The sequence below is a fragment of the Gekko japonicus genome, unplaced genomic scaffold (genome assembly GCF_001447785.1).
Source record: "Gekko japonicus isolate JY-2015 unplaced genomic scaffold, Gekko_japonicus_V1.1 scaffold1930, whole genome shotgun sequence".
In the NCBI taxonomy this organism is placed as follows: Eukaryota; Metazoa; Chordata; class Lepidosauria; order Squamata; family Gekkonidae; genus Gekko; species Gekko japonicus.
Genome location: NW_015174896.1, coordinates 319364 through 326918, shown reverse-complemented (window position 1 = coordinate 326918; position 7555 = coordinate 319364).

Below are 7555 nucleotides of genomic sequence, written 5' to 3'. Positions count from 1 at the left end.
CCACAAGACCCCCAAACTGATGATATCAAGCAGACCAAATGATTAGAAAGCATGATGGTTATTGCATGTCTTCATGCTACGGTTACTCACAGCTTTCCATCTTATTATTGCTGGTCCACTAGCCTATCAAATAGTTTTGATTCATCATCTGTGTTTTAATTATATAAAATGAATAAAGTATTTAAAGAAATGTGCCTAGAGCCAGAAACTCAAAATGTCTGGTTCTGGTCTGTGCCTAGATGAAAGACCTTCTAGGAATGCTATATGCACCTTTTGTAAATAAATTAAGTTTAGTGAATAAAAGCTACCATTCATTGGAAGAAAAAAGGCCTTTTATAATGTTTTTAATTTTCTCTTAGAATAACATAATGAAGTTTAAGCAGTCTCAAAGATAAATTAATGTGCCTTTACTTGCCCCTCTGTGATGAATGTTGGCCCTCGCCTCTAACATTTGACCAGGCTGACATTACTTGCTTCAGTTTTAAACAGGGGTAAAGTTAATTTGAGAACCAGAAGAGCTAGCATGTCTTACTTGGTATGTCCATCTTCCTCTCATTCAGGCATCAAGACCTGGCTCTTCCTCCAGCCTTGTAGTTAATAAAGCAGAAGTACCCATAAACACTTGAGAAGGCACTGATCAGACTAGTCTGCTTGGTCTGATTCAAAAATACAGATCCCAGTTCCCAGGTAGGAGCAGGGATCCCCTGATTTTCGGGGCTCCCTCCAGACATCAGCCAGCTGGCTGGCAGGGTAAGCTCTGCCCTCAACAGTCATCTGCAGCCTCCACTGGAAAAGAGTGGGCGCTGTGCATGCATGCCCCACAAGCCGCAAATTCGCAGCTTGCAGGGGAGGCATGTGGGGTGCCCACTCTTTTCAAGCAGGGGCTGCCTGCCCCACAAGCAGTGCTCACTCCCCCCCCAGTCATTTAAAAGGAAGGTTTCCTTTAAATGGTTGGGGAAAGTGGTGTGTGTGTGTGTATGCACGGCACTGCATCCATGACATGATGGCATTACTCTGCATGATGTCATCATGTCAGGGACAGCCCCTCCCCCTCCTGAAACACCCCCCAAATCCCCCCACCAGGGAGAAGATGGGACCTGGCAACCCTGTTCCAAAATCATCAGTTAAAATGGGGTGCCACTTATCAATCAGCTGAAGTGTTAGTTGATCAAATTACTGCTAGAACCTTGTAAACCCTTTTTAAAAAGAAAAAGCTCCTTCCATTAAGCAAATTTGCTGTGTGTAAGTGCCCTAAAGTATCTTTCAGAACAGTTTTTTTTTTAAAAAAAAAGTGGGTGAATATTTAATGTTTAAGAAGAAGGCTGTGGATGTATGCTTAAATTTTAGATAAGTCCTTTTTTGTTCCAACTTTGTAGCCATCTTTCCTCAAGCAAAAAACCTCTTCCCCCTTTCCAGGCATCCTCAGGGCTCTGAGAACAGGACTGCAAGAGCAGTCACAGGAGGTGCACTTTTGTATCCTAAAGAATGGCTGGGGAGGGAGGGGCTGTTCCACCCCTCTCCAGGAATCATTGGGAGAGCAGATGTACTGGGGTTGTCCCAGCAGGTGCACTCTCCACTTCAATGACATTAGCAAAACGGGAACTCAAGAGCACTTGCAAAGGAGGTGAAATCTCATTTATGACATCCCTTCCACTCACAACTTCCTCACTGAAGGAACTGTGTTTTCAGCTAGCTGACTCCTACTCCTTTCAGTGGGTTTGTCTTCCCAAAGTCAGACACAGCCAGAATGAACAGGTATCTTGGAAGTGAGGACATGATGGTGACTGAGCGCCATGTGCGGCGACTAAGGGGCCAAGGGAGGCGAGGGTTACTTGAGAGGGAGACACATTATAAGTGTCTATATGCCAATTCTAGAAGTCACCCAGTCAAGATGGGGAGTTGGAGTGCTTGGTGTTCAATGACAATTTAGATATAGTAGGTATCTCAGAAAGAAGGTTGGAATGGGGAAAATCTATGAGATACAGTTATTCCTGGGTATAAGCTCTGTATGCAGGATAGCAAGGGACTGGTTGTTGTTGGTATTGTGCTGTACATCAAAGAGGGCATAGAATCAAATAAGTTAGAAAGCATCAGGGGAATTAACTCCAAAACATAAGTGATATGGGTGGAAATAGTGGTCCCAAAGGGTTATTTAAAAGTGGGAGTGTACTATCACCTACTTGATCAAACCATTGAGGCTGATCTTGAGATGGAGAAGGAAATACGGGAGGTGATTAAAGTAGATAATGTTATTATACTGGGAGACTTCAACTACCCTCACATTGACTACATAAACATGTGCTCGAGTCATGCTGTAAAAATGAGATTCCTAAACATCAGAAATAACTGTGCACTGGAACAGTTGATCACAGAGCCAACCAGAGGGTTAGTGATCTTGGACTTGGTTCTGAGCAGGTCTCCAGATTTAGTGAGAGATGTAGCGATTGTTCCACCAATTGGGAACAGTGACCATAATGCTATTGAGTTCAGCATTCAGGTCAATGGAAAGTTACCCCTAAAATCCAAAACGGTCACATTTGATTTCAAAAGAGGGAATTTTACAAAAATGAAGGGAATAGTAAAAAGGAAGCTGAAGGGGAAACACAAGAAAGAAATCCATGTAAAAAAGTGGCAACAAGAGGGGAAATAACAGAAGAGCTCAGTAGGGTAGTATTTGTGGAACGAGGAGAGTATCACAATCATAACAATAATCTGGGTATATTAATGTGGTTATTGGAGAAGGAGAGCATAGCTGGAGGATGTAGCTAAAGCTTTGTTGCCAATTAAATCCGTATGTTTTACTAATTGGGATTAATATTTTGGGCTTTAATACAGCCAGTGGAGAAAACAAGGTGTCAAGTTTCTTATTAATTTATGATTTATTTATTTATTTTATTTACCTCATTTGGGCCTTTCTCTCGAATGGGAACCTAAAATGGCTTACATCATTCTCCAGTGCTCCATTTTATCCTCACAACAACCCAGCCCAACCCAAGGTAAGTTAGGTGGAACCTGTATGACTGGCCCAAAGTAGGGTTGCGCACTCTGAGTTGGGAAATTCCTGGAGATTTGCTGATGGAGACTGGAGAAGATGGGGCTTCGGGAGGGAAGGGAACTTAGAAGGATATAATACCATATAGTCCACCGTCTGAAGCCACCATTCCCTCAAGGGAATTGATTCTGGATACTGGTTGTAATTCTGAGAGATCTCCACACCCCACCTGGAAGTTGGCAACTCAAGACCATGGTCACCCAGCAAGCCTCCTTGGCAAAGTGGGGATCTGAACCTGGGTCTCTCAGATCCTGGTCTGACACTCTAACCACTACACTACTCTACAGTACTGCTGAGCACCTACTGGTAACCTAAATCCTTACAAGATCTGCTTTGTGGAAATGGATTTTGGTCATACAGTGGGCTGGTGGAGGCTAAAAGCATGCCTTTATCATGTGCTGCCCTGCGTATAACCTAGCTAGATATGGGTGCAACCATATGAGGTGCTGGTCCTTCCTAGTACTCCCACATCTGGTCTGAAAGAGGAAAACAAGTGAGTGAAAAAAATTGCCTCCACATGACTTGATACTAAAGGAGATGTTTCTCATCATTAATTTATTTAGAAAATTTCTATGCCACATCTCTAGAGAACCTGTTCAAGTAAAATATAATAAAAGCACAGAAGGCCATAAAATTGTTACCAATTGAAAACAATTTAAAAACACAGAGAGAGCACAAAATAGCATAATCATAACAATAATCTGGGTATATTAATGTGGTTATTGGAGAAGGAGAGCATAGCTGGAGGATGTAGCTAAAGCTTTGTTGCCAATGAAATCCATATGTTTTACTAATTGGGATTAATATTTAGGGCTTTAATACAGCCAGTGGAGAAAACAAGGTGTCAAGTTTCTTATTAATTTATGATTTATTTATTTATTTTATTTACCTCATTTGGGCCTTTCTCTCGAATGGGAACCTAAAATGGCTTACATCATTCTCCAGTGCTCCATTTTATCCTCACAACAACCCAGCCCAACCCAAGGTAAGTTAGGTGGAACCTGTATGACTGGCCCAAAGTAGGGTTGTGCACTCTGAGTTGGGAAATTCCTGGAGATTTGCTGATGGAGACTGGAGAGGATGGGGCTTCGGGAGGGAAGGGACCTTAGAAGGATATAATACCATACAGTCCACCGTCTGAAGCCACCATTCCCTCAAGTGAATTGATTCTGGATACTGGTTGTAATTCTGAGAGATCTCCACACCCCACTTGGAAGTTGGCAACTCAAGACCAAGTTCACCCAGCAAGCTTCCTTGGCAAAGTGGGGATCTGAACCTGGGTCTCTCAGATCCTAGTCTGACACTCTAACTACTACACTGACTCTACAGTACTGCTGAGCACCTACTGGTAACCTAAATCCTTACAAGATCTGCTTTGTGGAAATGGATTTTGGTCATACAGCGGGTTGGTGGAGGCTAAAAGTATGCCTTTATCATGTGCTGCCCTGCTTATAACCTAACTAGATATGGGTGCAACCATATGTGGTGCTGGTCCTTCCTAGCACTCCCACATCTGGTCTGAAAGAGGAAAACAAGTGAGTGAAAAAAATTGCCTCCACATGACTTGATACTAAAGGAGATGTTTCTCATCATTAATTTATTTAGAAAATTTCTATGCCACATCTCTAGAGAACCTGTTCAAGTAAAATATAATAAAAGCACAGAAGGCCATAAAATTGTTACCAATTGAAAACAATTTAAAAACACAGAGAGAGCACAAAATAGCATAATATATTGAGGAGCTTATAAGGAGTTGTCTAAAACAGGCAAGAAGCAGACTACAAACATTTTTTAAAAATCACCCCTTTCATTAAAATCCTGTGTTAAACATTTTAGCTCGGCACCTAAAAGAGAGTAGGTTATGTGCCAGGTGACCCTCAAGTAGGGTTGCCAGGTCCCCCTGGCCACCGGCAGGGAATGGGGGGTAGGTTTGCCAGATCCAGGTTGGGGAACTCCTGGAGATTTGGGAATGGAATCTGGGAAGGACAGGGACTTCAGTGGGGTTAGGGACAATGCCATACAGTCCACCCATCAAAGTATGATTTTCTCTAGAGGAACTGATCTCTGTAGTCTAGAGATGAGCTGCAATTCCAGGAGATCCCCAGGTCCCACCAGGAGGCTGGCATCCTTAAGGGAGGAACATTCCACAGGTAAGGCACCACCAATGAAAAAGCTCTATCTCCAGTCTCCACCCTCCTTGCCTCTGCAGAACTTGAGAGGAAGAGCTTAGCTGGCGGGCTGGACAGTATGGAAAGAAGAGGTCCTTCAGGTTCCCTTGTCCTGAGCCATTTAGGGATTTAAAAGTAAAAACCAGCACTCTGAACTGAGCCTACTGCCAGCGCTGATCTTTCATCCAGCCCCTGACAGTAGCTTGGTTGCCACATTTCAGACCAGCTGAAACTTCCAGACAGTTTTCACAGACAGATTATATTATAGCTATCTTGTTGTGTGTTTGTACGTGTGGCTACAATATTGCAATGGTTTCTGTAGCCACCAAGTACTTACAAAGCATTTTCTATTACTCATGGTAGGGCTCAGGCGATTAAAATATGCAGTAGATTTCAGTCCTGCCCCTTTGAGCCTTGACTTAGTTTCCTTCAGGAGGTCTATTACACAGTTCTTGTTCCTCTTAAATCTATTGGTTTATATTTTAAAAATGGTCACTTATGATGCTATGTTATGTATTTTATAATCTATTTTTCTTTTTAATATAATATAAATGTATTTATATTGTGCAAAATCTTCTATATCTTTATTTTAACTGGAGTTTTTAACTTGTATATTTGAATACCTGAATAATGTTTGTTTTTGTTAACTGGATCTGGTCGTGGACCGTAATAGAATTTTAAAAAAGTGACGTTACTTATGGTAGGGAACAAAAACAGGTGTGCCTTGCACACGAAAACTCATACCTTGAATAAACTTTTGTTGGTCTTAAAGGTGCCACTGGACTCTAAATTTGTTCTACAGCACAAATTGATAATTTTTTAAAGCCCTATGTGAAAAAATATATGAATTATACTACCTGAGGAGCTTTAACTTAGCCAACAAACATGCCCTGAGGTTTAAGCAAAGCAAACTTACCATAAAATCCCATTATTATTTCCACTGTAATTAGGTGCTAACACCACATTTCATAAACAACCTGTGCAGCAGGCATTAAACATATTCAATAACATAAGAAATCTACTTTGTCTTTTCTGCCAGGCATGTAATAGGCATAGTCATCTTTTTCTTTACTACATAAAAATAGTCAGATTAATGTTATGAAGCACATATTGTTGCCATGTATGATCTGGAAGACATTTAGATGCATGTTGTTGTGAATGATGCCTCTTTTCCAGTGAGATCAAAATTGTAGACATCTGTGAATAAGGGGGAAAACCCACTTCTTTTTGATATCCCAGTCCTATGCTAAATGGAGCTGTTAACTTAGATTTATGCTTGGCTTGAGGAAAGACCCATATGACAGTTATGAGGTTCCTCAAACAAATTTGGAAAAAGAACTGAGATCTGAAATAAAGTAAAATCAGAAGTATATTTATAGAAGGGAATTATTAGCACAAATGCAGTTATGACAATATTATATAATAAAATAATACTCCATATTTGTATGCCAGTATTCAAAATGACCACATATACATGGTGCAATCTTTACCACTCAAGAAGGAAGAACAAGAGACAAAAGAGACAGAGCAACAGGGTAATACATAGCCTTTATGGTATGCCAACCTATGCACACAGGTTCCAGGCAGAGATCCAAATTGCCCAGAAGGGGTTCTGAATGTCCAAGCGGCCAATAATATAAAAGGGCAAATCCAAGCGAAAGACAAAATGTACATGAGGTCACAGCAGATGAGGACTTAAAACTACAGTATAAGCAGAGGGGTCTGAAGCAGATCAGAAGCACACGTTGCATGCACATACATACATACATACATAAACCTTTATTGGCATAACACAGCAACAAGAAGGGCAGTGAAACTGTTAGACAATAAATAAACACATTAATAGGTCATGGCAAATTACACCGAGCTGCCCCAACAAAAGATCATTTAGAAGCTTCTCGTAAATAATATATTCAGTTGAAAATATAACAATTCTAAAGAACACAGGGGGATTAAGACTTGTACGCCCTTACCCTACGCTTCCACACATAGGCTAAGAATTCAGCAACAGACAAAGTAAGTGCCAAGAACTTATCAGACAATAAAATTTTAAGATCTTTGTCAGTGGGATTCCTTGTGGTAGGTAAATGGGGGCTAATCAGATGGCTACACATAGTAGAATATTGGGGACAGCGTAGAAGAATATGAGCAACTGAATCAGGTTCACTATAGAGACAATTGCAGGTTCTGTCCCTATAGGGGATACCCCTATATCTGCCTAAGACCACAGCGGAAGGGAAAAGATTGAATCGCGCTAACATAAAAACCTGCCGATAAAGTGGGATTGTTAGATTAGAAATGTACTGAGCCATAGAAGCTTGGGGGGGGGGGGGGT